This window comes from Dendrobates tinctorius, unplaced genomic scaffold (assembly GCF_039654945.1).
Source record: "Dendrobates tinctorius isolate UK_male_01 unplaced genomic scaffold, ASM3965494v1 ptg000059l, whole genome shotgun sequence".
NCBI lineage: Eukaryota > Metazoa > Chordata > Amphibia > Anura > Dendrobatidae > Dendrobates > Dendrobates tinctorius.
This window is the reverse complement of record NW_027361727.1, coordinates 549,038-569,977: the sequence shown is the minus strand read 5'-3', so window position 1 is coordinate 569,977 and position 20,940 is coordinate 549,038. Positions and strand designations below refer to the sequence as shown.

Genomic DNA, 20,940 nt, shown 5'->3' with positions numbered 1-20,940 from the left:
CTTGACAATTATTCCAAGGATTTGTGCAAACCTTTTTCAAGTATTTTTGCAGGGTGCATATATAATTTTTTTTTTTTTTTTTTTTGCAACCTTTTGATTGAACAGTGCCTAGTTTGGTGCAGACTCTTATCAGGGGTGACTTGTGCTTTTCTCATTTTATCCTACCAGGTGATGTTCCAAACCTTTTATGTGAGGGGGAGAAACGCTCAAAAGACTGAACATGTATATGAACAGTAAAGCGGTTTTACAATAGAAATGATTAGGAAGAGTCCATCAAGCGTTTTTGAAGACTTTTGGGATCACAAAAAAAAGAGTAAAAAAACAAATTGCACCCTTAGTATTATTTAGATCTTTGGCTATTAAGGGGTAATATCCACAGCACATTCATTATTACTACAGAACCTGCTTGCTTGATGTCAGTTCATTGCAAGAATCTGCGTCTGCTCCGGAGTTCCTGGAAGTTTGGCAGAATGCGTGCCCATGTGAACGTGGCCCATGTCATGGGCTAGCTGGCTTTGGTGGATTTCATTGTGCTGGTGGGCTGCTTGTGTTAATGCATTTTTTTTCCTCTCCCTTACAGAAAAGATACAGCTTGGCAGTGGGACCTCCCAAAAAAGATCCCAAAGTCAAAGGGGTGCAGTCAGCTGCTGTCCAGGCTTTTCTCCGGCGCAAGGAAGAGGAAATGCGAAAACAAGGTATCATCTTTCAGCTTTATTAGTAAATAAATAAGTAAAACGTCCATTTTCATTGGATTTCTGCCATTTCTCTGCTTCACTGAGCCCTTTGTGCCAGGCATTGTGCTCTCACATATTAGTCTCATTGCACGAGACGTTTACTGATGATATATTGTGTCCGACCTTCTGTAAGACAGACATAACTTGTATAAATTCCCCTCCTTCCAAAAAAATCGCCCATTAATAAGTCATTGAGTTGCCTTTTTTTGTTACGGTCTTTAGTGTTTTTATTTTTCTTCTCTCTGGAAAGACAAGCATCTGTGGATATTGAGATGTTAATGTGTATACAGCTGAGATTCCTTGTGGATTTCTTCCCGCACATGACACTTAGGCTGTGTTCACACACATCGTTTTTTTAGCGGTTTTTACTGTGGTTTTCACTATAAAACCGCTATAAAACTGCTAAAAATAAGCTTCCCAGTCATTTCTATGCATTTTGCACTTTTTGTGCACATTGATGCGTTTTTTACCGCAAACAAAAACCGCATCGCGGTAAAAAACGCAGCATGCTCATTAATTTTGCGGATTTTTCCGCGGTTTTGGCTTCTTCCATGTGGTTTGAAACCGCTGCGGAAAAAAAAACGCATCAAAACCGAGCAAAAAACGTGCATAAACCGCCGCGGAAAAATAGGTGCGGTTTTTGAGCAGAAATCTTCTGCGACGTGTGCACTTAGCCTAAGTCATTCAGTTTTAGTGGCAATAGTAGCTGGTCCTATTCACTTGAAAGGGGTGTCTGTGTTGCACTGCCCTAGCTGGTAACAGCGGAGTAGTTGGGGGTTACCTTGTGTCGGACCCTTATTGATCACCTAGCAGATGTATAGGTCATCAGTATGTAAGTCCTGGACAACCCCTGCAAGATGACACTGTATCGAGCGGTCATCGTTTGCATCTAACGTGCATGGCGACCACTAGTGGCAATGCCAATGAAATGGTCAATTTTGTTTTCACGCATATATATTTTCCAGTTTAGTTAAACTCATTATATTTTGCTCTGTAGAAATGACCGAAAAGAAAAAAAAAAGAGGAACTGTTGGCGAAACGCAAGGAAATGAAACATGACAAAAAAGCAAGAGCAATGGCTTCCAGGACAAAGGACAACTTCAAGGGCTACAATGGGATTCCAATAGAAGATAAACCGAAGAAACGCTCAAAGTCTGACCTGGACCAAAACCACAATGACGAGAACGCTGAGTACTTGACAGAAGAAGAAATGTACGAATACTCCCAGAGTGAGTCCGAGCAGGAGGAGGTGGAAGAATCGCCACCACCGTCGCCGACGCCGCCTTCAAAAAAGCCTAAGTTTTCCAACGTGAAAAGGCCACCACCGCCTGCAGTGGGCATGAACTTTGCTGATTTGTTGCGGCTTGCAGAAAAAAAACAATATGAGCCAGTGGAAATTATAAAACCTGTTAAAAAGGTGGATGAGCGCCCAAGAACTGCCGAAGAAATCAGAGAAATCGAATTCTTGGAAAGGAAGAACCAAAAAACCTCAAAAACCAGTAGCCAAAGTGTAAAAGTTAGCAAAAGCTCTTCAGATAAACATTCCTCTTCTAAGGGAAGCCATTCTGAGGAAAGAAAGGTAAAGAGCAGTGGCTTCAGCTCGAAAAGTAGTCATCATGACAAAGCTCGAAGTGAAGACAGCCGGACCGTAAAACAACATTCTGATGTTAAGCACAAATCTGAGAAACACTCGTCAGCAAGTAAGCTTTTTTCTAATGGAAGCTCCAAACCTTCATCTTGCAGAGACCCTGGTGGAAAACAGTCTTCATCTTCCCGGCCAGAAACTAATGAAAAACTTCAAGGAAGTTTCCGACCCAGCAGTTCAAGCTCAAGTTCAATGAAGTCTTCTGGAGCTTCTGGGAAGTCATCAGTTGGCCACGGAACAAGTACCATGCGGCCATCTGTAGTATCTAGCTCTTCGAGGCCTTCTGGAGCATCTATTTCTTCTTCTGGACGGCCATCTAGTGGAGCGGTTACACCTTCTTCCCGACCAACAAGTAGCTCCAGTTCCTCCAAGCCTTCTGGCATCTCTGGCTCTGTCCGCCCCTCGGGAAGCTCTTCTTCCAGTTCATCGCGGCCCTCTAGCGGATCTGGGTCAGCCAAACCATCTCGACTGAGCAGCTCTGGACACTCGACGAGCAGCTCTGGTTCAGCATGTTCATCAAGCGTATCTGGATCTAGCCGACAAACCACTGGGAATACTTTGTCAGCTGTTAAGTCTAAAACTACCCCATCGGGCAGAGAAGGATCATCCATGCGACCAAATGGAGGCGCAACGTTAGGTTCTTCAAAACTTAAAGCTCATTCTGGACCTGGAAGGCCAGGAAGTAATTTATCAATGGGATCAGGGTCAAAGCCCAAATGTACTGTGGTATCTGAAACTATTTCCTTTAAAAAACTTTATTCCTAAATCTGGTAATGGACAGGTGAATGGCATGAGACCGGGACAGGTGAATGGCATGAGACCGGGACAGGTGAATGGCATGAGACCGGGACAGGTGAATGGCATGAGACCGGGACAGGTGAATGGCATGAGACCAGGACCCCCACCAGGACAACGACCAATGTCTCGCCCACCAGGTATTCATAGTTGAAACTTGATTTTTTTTTACCAATTATGGACCACTTGTCTCCCCCCACCACCAACCTCCTGAACTCCTCATTCACTCAGATAGTAATAACAGCTGCCTAGTGTGGTCTATGGAGAGGGGAGGGAGGAGGTGTAGGCAGGAGAGAAATGCACAGATTGTGCTGCTGCTTTCTAGTGTTTTATCTAATCCCAGTGCTGGATTCACATGTACACTGCTCAGTACTGTTGTATAATGTCCTCCATGATGCTTCTGAATTTTTGCTATGCAGAGACAGAAGAGCAGTAATCCTTCGTGTCTGTGTGTGCTGTTTATGGGAGACATCACAGCAGCTACTAAAAAATGCAGGAGACAAGTCATATAGTGGCCAGCAATAGTGTTCTTACTCATTACTTACAACAAACTCTCTTATTGTGAACAGTCACCTAAAATGACAGGTACGCTTTAAGGGTATGTGCACACGTTGCATATTCTGCTGCAGATTTTTTTGTGCGGATTTTCCTAAATCCGCAGGTAAAGTGACCTGCGGATTTTCTGCAGTTTTTGTGCGGATTTCACCTGCGTTTTTACACCTGTGGAGTCCTATAATGGAGCAGGTATAAAAACGCTGCAGAATCCGCACAAAGAATTGACATGCTGCGGGGAAAAAAAAACGCTGCGTTTCCACGCCGATTTTTCCGCAGCATGTGCACAGCGTTATTTTACATTGAATAATATGGTACTGTACACAGCAGGAGAATCTGCTGCGGATCCGCAGGGCCAAATCCGCTGCGGATCCGCACCAGAATCTGCCAGGTATGCACAGACCCTAAAGCCATTCTCCAGGATTAGAGAAAGCGCCAGCCCTGACCATGGATTGTGCGTGTTATTGCAGCTCTGTTTCATTCACTTCAATGAGCTGCAATGGCAGACACAGTCTCTGTTCCCAGGGAGGTGCTGTTTTCTGTGGGATCATGGACAACCCTTTTAAAAGATCGAGAATTGTTTTGTTCGTTTTGATTTTTTTTAATTTGCTGAGTGAGTAGTCTATCTGCAGGTCCCCCTCTGCCACCCATAACCAACGCATACAAGCGAAGAATTGACGACGAAGAGGAGGGGGAGTACGATTCAGAAATGGAAGATTTCATTGATGACGGAGGAGAATCGCAAGACGAGATTTCTAAGCACATCCGCGAGATATTCGGCTATGACAGAACGAGGTAAGCGGGCGCCGTCTGCCCAGGGGTGGAATCCCAGTCTTCAAAGTGAAATTTATCATATAGAATTTGTATCCTCCGGCCTGAAATCGTCAAGATGGCGAGATCTGCGTCTGTTTGTCCTGAGGGTAATTCATTTTGCGCTTCTGTTCCCAGGTATAAAGAAGAGAGCGACTATGCCTTACGTTACATGGAGAGCAACTTCAGAGAACAGCAAAAAGAGGAAGCAAGGAGGTACGTCCGCCTGACACCAGAGAGAATAGCTTTCTGTCCATCTTCAGGGATCATCTACATCAGCAGCAAGGGCCGGCTGTATTAAACATATCTCCGGTTGTTTAGCCAAAGTGGTCCATCACATGAGCGAGAGCAAAGGACGTCACTATGGGCCCACAGCCCAGAAGGCACCTTCCTATATGCGGTTATAAGCTCCCCAGTGGGCACATCTGTGGGGAGGAGGACCCCCATACAGTGATTGGGTTGGAACCAGGGGGACCGCCATCAGGGTTGTTGAAGAAACCACATCAGGGGGATTATAAAGGGAGACATGCGACTGAAGTAGTCAGGGCAACAGGGGGCGGGGCGAGGGTAAAAGGAGCAGGGGACGCGCGGAGGTGGCAGTTGAAGGGGAGCCTGACAGGAAGGAGAAAGCCGTGCGGCAGAGAGAGGTCTGGGGCAACTGACGTTGTGGACAAGAGAGACAGACAGGAGACTGTAAAAGGGAAATTTGAGACTGACCGAAGGTTGACGCGTAAGAGACTCTCCCCGGGAGTTTCCCCCCACAAAGATTCAGATAAAGTGACGGCCGCTGATTCCCTCCGTGGTGTGACAGGACCGGGATCTCAGGCGACCGCTGCGACGACACAGCAATCCGGTACAGTGGCCAGGATACTGCCCCCCTGTCTTCTCCCACAGCTGCGGCCCCGTCATCACCGACCTCAGGGGACGTCACCTCGCTATAGGCGTCCGCAGAGCCCCGTCCCGGTTACTGAGGGGACACTGAGCAGAATTTGTTAACGTTTTATGTCTTTTCTAAAAACTGCGTCATGACCTGGCTGGGGAACGAGCGCCTCTAAACGGACGCCTGGGAGATTAACCCCCTGAACGGTCTTTTCAGGGCCTGTTGTGCCCCACCGTGCCAGCTTCTTCAGGGCCCGCTGTGCCCCATCGACCCCATTTCTTCAGGGCCTGTTGTGCCCCACCGTGCCAGCTTCTTCAGGGCCCGTTGTGCCCCACCGAACCCATCTCTTCAGGGCCCGTTGCGCCCCACCGTCCAGTTTCTTCAGGGCCTGTTGCGCCCCATCGTTCCAGTTTCTTCAGGGCCTGTTGCGCCCCATCGTTCCAGTTTCTTCAGGGCCTGTTGCGCCCCATCGTTCCAGTTTCTTCAGGGCCTGTTGTGCCCCATCGTTCCGGTTACTACAGGGCCCGTAGCGCCCCACCGTCCAGTTTCTTAAGGACCTGCTGCGCCCCATCGTTCTGGTCTCTTTGGGGCTGGACAAGCACAAGTCCTTCCGGGAAGTCGTGGATTACAAGGCAGCCACATCTGCAACCCCTGAGTGGTCGTGAACTCGAGCGACGCCCGGAAGGCTAAGTGTATTATAGAGAAAATAAGGACCCTTTTTGTTTTTTTTATGTTGTTTTACGAGTCCCTGCGAGGACAAATAAGTGTTTCCTCTTTTGTCTGATTTAAGCAGTTTTAGCCCTTGCGGCTTTAAAACTTATAAAAGTTTATTTCACCCCACATTCAGTCTCGTGTCTCGTCACTGCATCCTGTGAGCCTGCTCGAACCCTACACTTGGCGTAGTTGGCAGGATGCAGTCTCCGAGCGCGGACAGTGGTAGCCCCGAACATGGGGCAGCTGTAAGCTCTGTAAATAATGAGGGTCCCCGTACCAGCATTTCATTGGGGGCCATGTTGAACAACCTGCCTAGATTCTCTGGCTCAAATACTATGCTATGGAGCTGGACAGAGCAGATGAGGGGGCTTTTTCGGATGCACCCAATGACCCCTGACCTGGAAGCTGAAGTGGCACTCATGGCCCTAGACGGGGAGGTGCGGAGGTCAGTGATGTTGAAACCTCCAGGGCACCGCAACACTTTTGAAAAGGTGTTGCAGATAGTGGAACAGACCCACGGGGATCCCACTAATGTGGGAGAGTTAAGGACCCGACTGTTTAGCCGGATGCAGGCAGAGGGGGAGACAATTACTCAGTATATGAATGTACTCCAAGAGTTGCATACGGCTATTGAAAGAAAAGATGGGGTAGGGGTAGGACCTGTTGACATAACCCTACGTGACCTACTGGTGACTGGACTGCGAGATCCACTGATTAAGCAGGCTTTAAGGGAACGGATCAGAATGAATCCCCAAATCGACTTTTCAGAAGTGGGAAGTCAGGCACGGGTTCAGGAGCAAGAGCAGGGGATGGCGGTCCCCGTGGGGAAGGTCCGAGGTGTGGAGGCCTCCTCGAACACAGTTGAGGAACCTCAATGGGTGGAGGAGATGAAGCGTGAATTGAAAAATATAAAGAGCGAGTTGGCTGAAGTAAAGAGAAGAACCGAACCGGAGACTGGACGACCCAGTGCTAATTCCGGTCCCTGGGGGTCACGCTCTCCGCGAGGTGGTCAATCTCTACCGGCCCGGTGTTATGAGTGTGGAGAACCAGGCCACTTCGCCCGAGAGTGTCCGCGGCGTGGGAGATACCCACCCCGGCGGCCATTAAACTAAAGGGCTCCGGGCTGGGGGGACGCCGCTCGGAGCCGAAAACCACAACTAGGGGTGGTGGAAGTCCCGAAGATTTGGTAGCCAAGTGTCCTGAAGTTTGGGCAGAAGTAGAGGGCCGGGCCGTCCGGTGTCTGGTGGACACGGGGTCACAAGTAACCACTATGGCCGCAGCGTACTTTCAACAAAACTTTCCGGAGGCAGCAAGGCCTCAGTGGGGGCCCATGATTAGACTAGTAGCCGCCAACCAACTGCCGGTTCCGGTTGCCGGGGTAGTGTGGGTGCAGGTGACGTTGTGCGGTAAACCCCTCGGCCGCAGAGGGGTGGTGCTGACTCAAGGAGAAGCTGATCAACGACACCCCGTCACCCTAGGCATGAATATTTTAAAAGAGTTTGGTAACCTGTTGCTTAATGATCCCACACAAAGGACACTGAAGCAGTGGGGTTCTCGCACAGCTCAGGGACAGGTATTCCAGCAGCTGGTGCGAGGTGCGTGGGTGCATCGGGACTGCCAGGAGGGTGAGGCTCTGGGCAAGGTCATCGCGACAGCGGCACCCCTGCTTGTGCTGCCTCCTGGACAGACAGTGGTGGCCCTGCCAATTCGGGCCCCGATACCTTTGGAAGGCGTAGAGGTGCAGGTGGAGCCGTGTCACTCAGAGCACTTACCTCCTGGCATACTGGTGGCCCGTTCCCTCGCTACGGTGCGAAAAGGAACCGCCCTGGTCCGCTGCGTAAACCTTGAAGACCGAGATATCATTCTGAAAGCACGGACTGTACTGGCCAAACTAGTAAAGCCTCTAGAAGAAGTGCTGCCCGCTGCTGCGGTTCAATTACGAGTACACCCCGAGGATCCTGGGGAGGTAACAATACGAACCCTACAGGCCCACGAAGTCTCGACACAAGAGAAGGGCCGAAATATTTTGGAGCAGATGCGGGCCGAGCTTTCTGGACTAACTGCGGCCCAACTTTCACAAGTAAAAGCATTGCTGGGACAGTACCATGAAGTATTTGCTAGTCATGAGGACGACTTTGGGTGTACCACCGCCATCACTCATGAGATCCCCACAGCAGGAGCGGCCCCTATCCGAGAACGATATCGACAGATCCCGCCACAACTCTATCAGGAGGTGAAAACTTTGCTGGCTCAGATGCTACAAAAAGGGGTGATACGGGAAAGTCAAAGCCCTTGGGCGGCCCCCATCGTGTTGGTCCGGAAGAAAGATGGTACACTACGATTCTGTGTGGATTATCGTAAATTGAATGCTTGCACTATTAAAGACTCATACCCACTGCCCCGCATAGAAGAATCTCTGTCTGCATTGGGTAAAGCAACATATTTTTCGACCCTGGACTTGGCCAGTGGGTACTGGCAGGTGCCTATGTCAGAAGAGGACAGAGCTAAGACGGCGTTCATAGTGCCCATGGGACTGTTTGAGTTTAATCGAATGCCATTCGGGCTGGCCAACGCCCCCGGGACATTTCAGCGATTGATGGAGCGATGTCTAGGGGATCTCAATTTTGAGGCCACGTTGATCTACCTGGACGACATCATCATCTATGCCGCCTCCTTCGAGGACCACCTGAAGCGGTTGGGACAGGTACTCAGCCGGCTGCAAAAGTACGGGTTGAAGGTGAAGCCTCAGAAATGTCACCTATTTCGCTCTCAGATTGAGTATCTGGGTCATGTCGTTTCGGCAGAAGGTGTGAGGCCATCCCGGGAGAAGATTGCTGCTATCCAGGAATGGCCTACCCCCGAGACGGTGAAAGACGTGCGGGCCTTTCTGGGGTTAGCTGGATATTACCGTCGTTTCGTAAAGAATTTTGCATGTCGAGCTCAAGCCCTGCTTGACCTGCTGAAGGGGGCTCCCACTGGGGCCAATGGGCGAAAAATCCAGTGGCAACACCCTCAGGAAGAGGCCTTCCGAGATCTCAAGGCTGCACTCTCGGATGCCCCAGTGTTGGCTTATGCGGATTTTTCTCAGCCGTTCATCCTGCACACTGACGGGAGTCTTCACGGGCTAGGAGCTGTGTTGCCACAAGTTCAGGATGGCCGGGAAAGGGTGATCGCATATGGAAGCCGTTCACTCCATGACTCCGAGCGTAACCCTGACAATTACAGCTCTTTTAAGCTCGAGCTCCTCGCAGTGGTGTGGGCTATGACGGAGAGATTCGCAGAGTACCTAGCGGGCTCCGAGGTGGTAGTGCGAACTGACAATAACCCACTGGCTCATTTGGAAAACGCCAAGTTGGGGGCTTTGGAGCAGCGATGGGTGGCCCGAATGGCGAAGTACAATTACAAGATTATTTACAAAAGAGGGGCCGAGAATGTTCATGCAGATGCTCTCTCTAGGATTCGACATACAACTCCTGGACAGAATCGAGACGAAGAATTAGAAGGAGAGGAAATACCGTTCGCTCTTACCGCTGCTGTGCTCACCAATGTTGATGCAAAAGTATCTTCCCCAGAGGCCCACAGGGGCATCCTGGAACAATCTCGTAATAAGTGGATACAACAGCAACAAGAAGATGAAGAAGTTGGACTTCTCCGGACATGGGTCGCCGCTGGTCAATTACCCACTGATACTCAACGACAAGCTTTGACCCAAGACCTGTCGCTGATGCTGCGACAATGGGAGAGACTGATTATCCGAAGGGGATTACTGTACCGTAAGATCACTTCGCAAACAACCTCAACGACTGTTTGGCAGGTGGTTACGCCCGGAGCTCAACTACACGAACTGGCTCGAGAGGCTCACGAAAAAGGGGCCCACTTTGGAGTCAAAAAGACTTTGCAATGGTTACAACAGAAAGTTTATCACCCACGCTTGTCGGCTGTTGTGGACGAAGTTTGCCGTACTTGCCGCTTATGTGAATTGGCCAAACCGCCTGCTCAGAGGGCCGCAACACAGACGATTGTGACTTCAGAACCCTTGGATCTCCTGACGGTGGATTATCTGCACATTGGTCCCGCATTCCAGGGATACGAACACTGCCTCGTCATGGTGGATCATTTCACTAAATTCGCTGTGGTCACCCCTACTTGAGACCAGACCGCGGAGTCAGCCGCCTCCGCAATTTGCAGAAATTTTATACAAGTGTACGGCTGTCCTCAACGCATACATTCCGACCAGGGAGCATGTTTTTTGGGGAAAGTTATGGAGGAACTACATCATCTTTATGGGATTGATAAATCCCGGACCACACCATATCACCCGCAAGGGAATGGGGCTTGTGAGCGATTTAATCGGACATTGATTCAAATGCTACGCACTCTGGAGAGTGACAAGAAAGCTCGTTGGCCTGAATATGTTTCTGAATTAGTGTGGGTTTATAATAATCGGGTACATCGAGTAACGGGCTATACTCCTTATTTCCTGCTGTTCGGACGAGAGGGTAAAGGGATCACGGAGGTAGAGTTGGACCCCGAAGAGCCTCGGCCCTGGACCGGAGTGTCGTCTTCGGTCCGAAATCATCGCCACAGGTTGCAAACTCTTCACCGAATTGTACATACCAAACTTCAAGACTGGGAACACCCCGGGAAGAATACAACCTCTCCTCCCCATCTCCAAAGCGGGGACCGTGTGCTTGTACTAGATCAACGTCCCCAGAATAAACTGGAGTCACGTTGGGAAGAGAGTCCTTATCGGGTACTACGCCGTATCCATTCAGAAGGACCTGTGTACGAAATACAGCCCGAGCAGGATGAAACACTGCCCACTCGCATTGTGCATCGTAATATGTTACGCCTGTGTATTTCTTCCGACCCGAAGCAACTGGAACCCGTCCCGAAGGCATCCGAACCGGAGTCCATATGCTGGGACTCAGACGACGAGGATTTCCCTCCAGTTCCCAAGGGCCCTCCACCCAATAATGAGCCAGTTGACACAATTAACCCACCGGCATCTTGCAGCTCACCGACGCCCACCACCCCAGAAGATTCCACCCCAGTCGAACTTAGACGCTCCGAGCGGACAACAGCCGGCAAACCCCCCGAACGGTATGAACAAGACCAGTTCGTATGGCAACAAATATTGACACCTTTACAGACCAATCTTAATAGACTAACACCCTCGCCCGAGGACTGGCGAGCTTACAGGGTGGGGGAATGTGGGGAGGAGGACCCCCATACAGTGATTGGGCTGGAACCAGGGGGACCGCCATCAGGGTTGTTGAAGAAACCACATCAGGAGGATTATAAAGGGAGACATGCGACTGAAGTAGTCAGGGCAACAGGGGGCGGGGCGAGGGTAAAAGGAGCAGGGGACGCGCGGAGGTGGCAGTTGAAGGGGAGCCTGACAGGAAGGAGAGAGCCGTGCAGCAGAGAGAGGTCTGGGGCAACTGACGTTGTGGACAAGAGAGACAGACAGGAGACTGTAAAAGGGAAATTTGAGACTGACCGAAGGTTGACGCGTAAGAGACTCTCCCCGGGAGTTTCCCCCCACAAAGATTCAGATAAAGTGACGGCCGCTGATTCCCTCCGTGGTGTGACAGGACCGGGATCTCAGGCGACCGCTGCGACGACACAGCAATCCGGTACAGTGGCCAGGATACTGCCCCCCTGTCTTCTCCCACAGCTGCGGCCCCGTCATCACCGACCTCAGGGGACGTCACCTCGCTATAGGCGTCCGCAGAGCCCCGTCCCGGTTACTGAGGGGACACTGAGCAGAATTTGTTAACGTTTTATGTCTTTTCTAAAAACTGCGTCATGACCTGGCTGGGGAACGAGCGCCTCTAAACGGACGCCTGGGAGATTGACCCCCTGAACGGTCTTTTCAGGGCCTGTTGTGCCCCACCGTGCCAGCTTCTTCAGGGCCCGCTGTGCCCCACCGACCCCATTTCTTCAGGGCCTGTTGTGCCCCACCGTGCCAGCTTCTTCAGGGCCCGTTGTGCCCCACCGAACCCATCTCTTCAGGGCCCGTTGCGCCCCACCGTCCAGTTTCTTCAGGGCCCGTTGCGCCCCATCGTTCCAGTTTCTTCAGGGCCTGTTGCGCCCCATCGTTCCAGTTTCTTCAGGGCCTGTTGCGCCCCATCGTTCCAGTTTCTTCAGGGCCTGTTGCGCCCCATCGTTCCAGTTTCTTCAGGGCCTGTTGCGCCCCATCGTTCCGGTTACTACAGGGCCCGTAGCGCCCCACCGTCCAGTTTCTTAAGGACCTGCTGCGCCCCATCGTTCTGGTCTCTTCGGGGCTGGACAAGCACAAGTCCTTCCGGGAAGTCGTGGATTATAAGGCAGCCACATCTACAACCCCTGAGTGGTCGTGAACTCGAGCGATGCCCGGAAGGCTAAGTGTATTATAGAGAAAATAAGGACCCTTTTTGTTTTTTTTATGTTGTTTTACGAGTCCCTGCGAGGACAAATAAGTGTTTCCTCTTTTGTCTGATTTAAGCAGTTTTAGCCCTTGCGGCTTTAAAACTTATAAAAGTTTATTTCACCCCACATTCAGTCTCGTGTCTCGTCACTGCATCCTGTGAGCCTGCTCGAACCCTACACATCGTCAGCCAGCAATGTTGTTACCGAATTGCAAAAAGGCTATACTAAGACATATATTACCGCCATACCCTATCATATTTCCCCTCCCTCCTCACTTCTCCAGCACCATCCTTATTACCCTGCTGCTCTATAATTCTGGGCCTGTTGTGCCCAATTTTCCCCTATTACTGTGTATGCTCCGTGTCGCTGTGCACCCAAATAATGTACTTTGGCTATGTTATCATTACTACAATTCCCTCCAAAAAATATTGCCACACAGGCAACATCCTGAAAATAAACTGCAATGGTGCACCATGCTGTAAAAGTATATAATATAATATATATGCACCTACAAGATGGTGGTAGGTAAAGGAACCTATGCCTCTACCTCAGGTTTCAACGCCCAGGGCCTGTCTCATTTGCTAGTTGCACTGTTATGTTTAAAGCACTTGTCCAGGCTTGGGGTTAAAGGGAATCTGTCACCTATCTTTTCGCATATGAGATGCGGCTACCACCATCAGGGGCTTATCTACAGCATTCTGTAATGCTGTAGATAAGCCCCCTATGTAACCTGAAAGATAAGAAAAACGAGTTATATTATACTCTCCCGGGGGGTCTGGTCCGGTGCCGTCCAGGTCTGATGGATGTCTCGGTCCGGTCCGGCGCCTCCCATCTTCTAGGAATGACATCCTCTTCTTTCCTTTCCGGCGCAGGCACACTGCTCTGCCCTGTTGAGGGCAGAGTAGAGTACTGCAGTGCGCAGGCGCCGGGAAAGGTCAGAGAGGTCCGGCGCCTGCGCACTGCAGTACTCTGCGCCTGCATCGGAGTCGCAACGGGAAGCAAAGAAGAGGACGTCATCGCTAGAAGATGGGAGGCGCCGGACCCGGACAGCACCGGGCCAGACCCCCCGGTGAGTATAATATAACTTGTTTTTCTTATCTTTCAGGTTATATCGGAGGCTTATCTACAGCAGTCTGTAATGCTGTAGATAAGCCCCTGATGGCGGTGGCTGCAGGTTATATGTGAAAAAATAGGTGACAGATTCCCTTTAAAGGCTTCAGTCCTTTATGTGACTGCACACTTGTGAATTGGCACCATGTGCAGTATGCGCACTGTCAGGATTCTGTGGCCCCCGGAAGCGTGACTGCAAGCATGCAACTTGCATACATGTGGTGATGTGCCGGACGCGCGTAATACAAGTGGATAGAGCGAGGCTGCACACGTCTAGTCTGAATGTGGTCGGAATTATGCAAATCACATAGTTACGGTCACTTGATCTCCTGTTCGATGCATCGGAGAATCCTGACAGTGCGCATAGTGAGGACTCACAAGTCTGCATAGAGTGACTGCAGATCTGAGCCACAGGCCTGCACAGCCTCTTTAATTCTCTAGATGCCATGGTTAATGGAAACCACAGCATTTAAAGAGTTTTAAAAGAAAGGGTGGTGCCTAGCAAAGACCCTCTGCCCCATTAGACCTATTGGGTAACAATTCACAATGATCTGCCAATAATCACTCTCGGAATCGCTGAGCTGATGGATTTTCCCCAAATGTGTGGAAAGACCGCAGCCGACGGGTCTGCGCTTTTGCAGAGCTAGTCTCTAATAATAATAATCTTTATTTTTATATAGCGCTAACAAATTCCGCAGCGCTTTACAGTTTGCACACATTATCATCACTGTCCCGATGGGGCTCACAATCTAAATTGTTTTGTGTTTTGTTTTTTTTCCTCCTCAGTTTGCGGTTAGGCATACAAGAGGACCTGGAAGAGTTGAGACGCGAAGAGGAAGAAGAGAAGAGAAAAGCAAGTCTAAAAAAAGCCAAGAAAAAGATGAAAACACGATAGCGCTCGCTTCATCCAACACAGACTTTTCAACCTCGGCTCACTACAGTGCAGTTCTCAGCACTACCACCAGGTGGAGCCTGTAACCTGACCATAAGAGAGGCTATATAGGCTTATAGCAAAATCAAAAATACATTTATATATGGAGAATTAACGATCATTTTAAAAATCTAGATATGAACTCCTGGAATATTTTAGTTGTCAGTTTTTCAACTTTTTTGCTACAATGTTGCAGGTCAGAACCGGATCTACCTGATACCCGGGACTCTGTGAAGAGATCTGTTTCCATTTTATTTTATGAGTATATTAAGTGTGGGAATATGGGTCTTGTTCTGAGAACAGGCCATCAATAAATTATTTGTATCATAAGAGGATTTATGGAATTGTCCACTCGCCATATTCTGAATTTTTTTTCTTTTTTGTCAATGGATATCGGCATCCTGCAGCTCTCTGCTGGTTACGATGTGTATGTGTGGCTTATATGGAAGGTTATTTTCTACCAGGGTGGTTTCCAATCCTTAAGTGCACTTACCACATGTTACTGGGTTTGCGACAAACCTCCACTGTTTAAGCAGTCACTAATCCTGAGCTATAACCTGATGGAATACAAAATGATAATAAAACTATGTGCAGAGATTTCTGTTTAGTAACGTGTTATGTTCATCAGTAAGAAACACCAAAAGGGACTGTCCACCGTCTTCACGACCATTCTACAACATGAAGAGGTTTTTTGTTGTTTTTTTTTTAGGTTTTCAGCGTGCACCGCTGCTCTGCCTCCCTGGGTTTTTTTTTTTTAAATCTCTGTGGGGTAGGTGCACTCCTGATTGATCGATCAGACCAGCGACCTGAGCGCCGCACTTTCCCATGCTAGTAGTGGAGACCGCTTTCCCTCTGCAGCGTCGGAGGAGCACAGGGGGACTGAAGCTTGTCATGTCCAGGTAAATTGCTTGTTTTTACAAACTGTTTGCAATTTAACAGGGTAAGAACCAAAGGATAACTCATTATAAACAGGGCTGAATGAATGCTAAATACATTACTTATCCTGTATTATACTCCAGAGCTGCACTCACTATTCTGCTGGTGCAGACACTGTGTACATACATTACATTACTGATCCTGAATTACATCCTGTATTATACTCCAGAGCTGCACTCACTATTCTGCTGGTGCAGGCACTGTGTACATACATTACATTACTGATCCTGAGTTACATCCTATATTATACTCCAGAGCTGCACTCACTATTCTGCTGGTGCAGTCACTGTGTACATACATTACATTACTGATCCTTAGTTACATCCTGTAGCTCTTTTTTATTATAAAAGTATCAAAACACAATACATAACAGACTACATAATACAAAACACAATACATAGCAGACAAACAATGCTCCCGATGTAAATATTTGTGCAAACCTCGCAATTTTACCTGATCCCCCAGGCTTTCCAGCCTAGAGGGCCCCAGCAGGATCCCTCCACCCCTATACAACTTGAAATAAAGAAACCCCTATGTAACACATTCATCCCCTACGCACACCCTTTCACACTCCATTCGCGCTTTGCACCCTTACCTATATACAAGTAATAAACAAAAAAAACCATATTCCGGCCCTTCTGCCTTAAAAAAAAAAAACCATAGCCACTTATACTGGCAAAACCCCAGCACCAGCCTAACACCTCTACGAATTTTTTTTTTTTTTTCTTTTAAATTTTAATAATTTTTTTTTTTTTTTTTTTTTATTTATCATCCCCCCACCACACCCAAGGTCCAAAAGTCCATGGCCCATTACACGAAACACACAAGGTCCATCAATGTTCATGGCCTATCACATCTATCTCTTGGCAAAAACAGTTTATGCTCCAAGAGGAAAACCCTCACCCGGCTCCACCCAAAACCTATGCTATTTACCACGTGGTCCATTCTTCTTTTCCTTTCCACGATTTGTCCATCCACTTTCCCTTCGGATAAAGGTCCTCTTTTCCCATTCTCACCCCCCATTCACCCCCCTCCCAACCTCACTACACCCTCCCATGCACTCCTAACTAAAACAAAAGAAAGTATGTATAATACACAAAAATACAAATATACAATATACACTCACTGGCCACTTTATTAGGTACACCATGCTAGTAAGGGGTTGGACCCCCTTTTGCCTTCAGAACTGCCTCAATTCTTCGTGGCAGAGATTCAACAAGGTGCTGGAAGCATTCCTCAGAGATTTTGGACCATATTGACATGATGGCATCACACAGTTGGCGCAGATTTGTCGGCTGCACATCCCTGATGCGAATCTCCCGTTCCACCACATCCCAAAGATGCTCTATTGGATTGAGATCTGGTGACTGAGGAGGCCATTTGAGTACAGTAAACTCATTGTCATGTTCAAGAAACCAATCTGAGATGATTCGAGCTTTATGACATGGCGCATTATCCTGCTGAAAGTAGCCATCAGATGTTGGGTACATTGTGGTCATAAAGGGATGGACATGGTCAGCAACAATACTCAGGTAGGCTGTGGCATTGCAACGATGCTCAATTGGTACCAAGGGGCCCAAAGAGTGCCCAGAAAAAATTCCCCACACCATGACACCACCACCACCAGCCTGAACCGTTGATACAAGGCAGGATGGATCCATGCTTTCATGTTGTTTACGCCAAATTCTGACCCTACCATCCAAATGTCGCAGCAGAAATCGAGACTCATCAGACCAGGCAACGTTTTTCCAATCTTCTACTGTCCAATTTCGATGAGCTTGTGCAAATTGTAGCCTCAGTTTCCTGTTCTTAGCTGAGAGGAGTGGTACCCAGTGTGGTCTTCTGCTGCTGTAGCCCATCTGCCTCAAAGTTCGACGCACTGTGCGTTCAGAGATGCTCTTCTGCCTACCTTGGTTGTAACGGGTGGCAATTTGAGTCACTGTTGCCTTTCTATCAGCTCGAACCAGTCTGCCCATTCTCCTCTGACGTCTGGCATCAACATGGCATTTCCGGCCACAGAACTGCCGCTCACTGGATTTTTTTTCTTTTTCGGACCATTCTCTGTAAACCCTAGAGATGGTTGTGCGTGAAAATCCCAGTAGATCAGCAGTTTCTGAAATTCTCAGACCAGCCCTTCTGGCACCAACAATCATGCCACGTTCAAAGGCACTCAAATCACCTTTCTTCCCCATACTGATGCTCGGTTTGAACTGCAGGAGATTGTCTTGACCATGTCTACATGCCTAAATGCACTGAGTTGCCGCCATGTGATTGGCTGATTAGAAATTAAGTCTTAACACACAGTTGGACAGGTGTACCTAATAAAGTGGCCAGTGAGTGTATATCTACATATACACCACATAACATTATTACCATATTTGTTTTGGCTTGCCACCACACACTTTCCTTTGCAGACCCAAGATCAGTGCCTGCAAGCCCAATATCCATTAATGCTCTATGTTTCCAAAACAAAAGTCTAGAGTGGCATGCTTTAGCCCACCACCAGGAAAAGGAGTTCTCGAGGCCCCGTCCCTCACTAACTCATTCACCCTGTCCCTCAACAACTAAGACTGTCCCTGCTTCTGTCCCTAAAGAAACTGTCCCTATCTGTCCCTTCCTGTCCCTACTCCACCTAACTTAATATAACTAACTTTCTATCTGTCCCTCAGTGCCTGTCCCTCCCTGTCCCTATCTGCCCCTACTTCTGTCCCTAGCACACCCAGTGAAACTTATGCTATCCCTACCCTCATTCACACGGAGCTAGCTCTCCCTTGAGTGCGTTTTTAAAAGGAGAGGCCTCTCCAAAGCCAAGAGGCCTTCCTCACACCCAACCTTTCGAACGCCAAAGAACGGACCTTCACCAGGTCACCCAAGATGTTTCCTACCACCTCATCCCTTGGGAGGGTTTTTTTCCGCGTCGAAACTAGGCACCGTGCATTCCAAGTGTAGAACCTAACCACTACACTGACTAGAAATAAAGTGCACGGGTCCCGGCCACCCAGGGATCTGAACGCTCCATAAACCCACTCAGCGTAGGAGAGGGACGCCAGCCGCGGCCAACGTATGGAAGCACCCACCCTGTTGTACACCTCTGCATTAAAGGGACACTGAAGCAGGAAGTGCTCCATGCTTTCCAGCACGTCGCCACACTCCTCACGGGGACAACCCCGATCATCGGATTTCCTGCACTTCAGGTTATCCTTTACATACAGCCTCCCGTGGAAGCAACGCCAGGTCAAGTCCCAAAACTTCATGGGGATCCGCTTAGAATTTAAAAGCCCCAGCCCGACCTCCAGATCCCGGCCTGGGCAATCCTTAAGGGCCAGGGGCTTCTGGAAATGGGTCAACAGGACCCTCCTGTCAAGGCATTGCCTCGACATGGTCCTGATTTCCCACATTCCCAGACCCCACCGGCGGATCACCTTCAGAACCGGGGTAGCGTAAGCCGGGAGATGCCCATGAGGTGTGCGTAGGTCCTTCACCTGCCCTCCTGTCTCCCATTCCTGGAAGAAAGGTCAAAGCCAACCCTTGCAGGAGACTACCCACGGAGGAGCCCTCTCTAGCCAGAGGTTGGAGATGTTAGTCTTAAGAAAGGTGTTTACTAGAGACACCACCGGGTTGACCATACCCAACCCACCTAGTCTCCTCGTACGGTATGTAACCTCCCTCTTGATTAGGTTAAGCCTATTCCCCCATAACAATTGGAAGAACAGGCTATAGACCCGTGTCCAGAGAGGTTCCGGCAAGATGCACACACTGCCCAGGTATATTAATAAAGGTAGCAGAAAGCCTTTAGCCAGGGCAACCCTTTCCCTCAGGGTTAAAGACCAACCCTTCCATTGGTCCACCTTTTGGGCGGCGATCTTAAGTCTGCCCTCCCAATTTTGCTGGGGGTAATCCCCGGGGCCAAATTCGATGCCTAGAATTTTGGCGGTGGCCTGGGGCCCTGGAAGGGTGTCCGGGAGATCAAACCTGGGATCTCCCCCTCCCAGCCAGAGACTTTCACACTTATCCCGGTTGATCATGGACCCGGATGCCTCCGAGTAGCGCACTACCTCCGACATGACCCAATCCGCCTCCCTTCTCGAGGACACGAAAAAGGGAAACATCATCGGCATACGCCACCACCCTCAGAGAGGACCCAGAGCCCGCCTGGTCCATCCCGACTCCCGCCAACGGTCCACGATCTACCCTCCTTAGGAAGGGATCGATCGCGAACACGTATAAAAGCGGGCTCAGCGGACAGCCCTGACGGACCCCAGAACCCACCTCAAAAGGGCGACCTGACCAACCGTTCACCAGCGGAAAAGTCTCAGCCCCTTGGTACAAGATCTCTAACCATTTTACAAACCTCCCAGGCAGACCATACCTCAAAAGGACGGACCAGAGGTACTCGTGGTTGACCCGGTCAAAGGCTTTCGCTTGATCTAATGACAGCAAGTACCCCCTCCAGTGACCTGCCCTACCCTGCTCCACTGCCTCTCGGACACCGAGCACAGCACTAAAAGTACTGCGGCCCGGAACAGAGCAATGCTGGGCCCCTGAAAGGAGCCGGGGTGCAAACTTCACCAGCCGATTAAACAGCACCTTGGCCAGAACCTTCCGGTCCGTATCGAGAAGCGCTATGGGACGCCAATTCTCAATACGGGACGGATCCTTACCCTTTGACAGAATAATGAGGGCTGACTTCCTCATTGAGTTGGGAAGAGTGCCCGAGGAGAGACACTCATTAAATACCCCTGTCAAGAGGGGGACCAAGGAGTCCCTAAAAGTCTTATAGAACTCGGATGTTAAGCCATCCGGACCTGGCGATTTCTTGGGCCGAAGCCCATCAATGGCCAGTCTCACTTCCTCTTCCCTGATTTCCTCTGCCAAAACACCAAGAGAGGGATCACCCCCTGGCTCAGGGACGGTTTCAGCCAGGAAAGCCGACATCCTGTCCCGATCCAGATCCTTCTTTTCCAAGAGGTGTGAGTAGAAGGATCTGACCACCTCCAGGATCCCTGATTTGGATCTGTTCAGGGACCCCGTACTGTCGATCAGTCCTGTCACCATCTTACAATTCACTGACATCTTACAGTTTCTGTAAGGGTCAGGTGAGCGGTACTTCCCGAAGTCCCTCTCAAAAACTAAAGATGCGTGTCTATCATACTGACACCTCTTGAGCAAAGATTTCACTCTGGAGATTTCCTCACGGTCACCTCCAGTCGAGACAAGCTGCTCGAGTTTCCTCCCCAGGGCCTGGTACAAGCGGTGCCTGTTCAGACTCCTGAGGCTCGAGAGCTGACGGAAGAACCCCGCCGCCCGCTTTTTGAAGATCTCCCACCACTCTGACTTACTACTACAGAGATCCAACAGCGGTACCTGGCTCTGAAGAAAGTCCTCGAAGGATTGTCTCACCTCCGCTTCTTCCAGCAGG

At 49.5% G+C, this 20,940-nt stretch overlaps 1 pseudogene; it reads left to right on the top strand.

Moving 5' to 3' along the window:
• Positions 1-326: 326 nt before the first annotated feature.
• Positions 327-15,182, top strand: LOC141092268 (protein SPT2 homolog; annotated as a pseudogene).
• Positions 15,183-20,940: the final 5,758 nt, after the last annotated feature.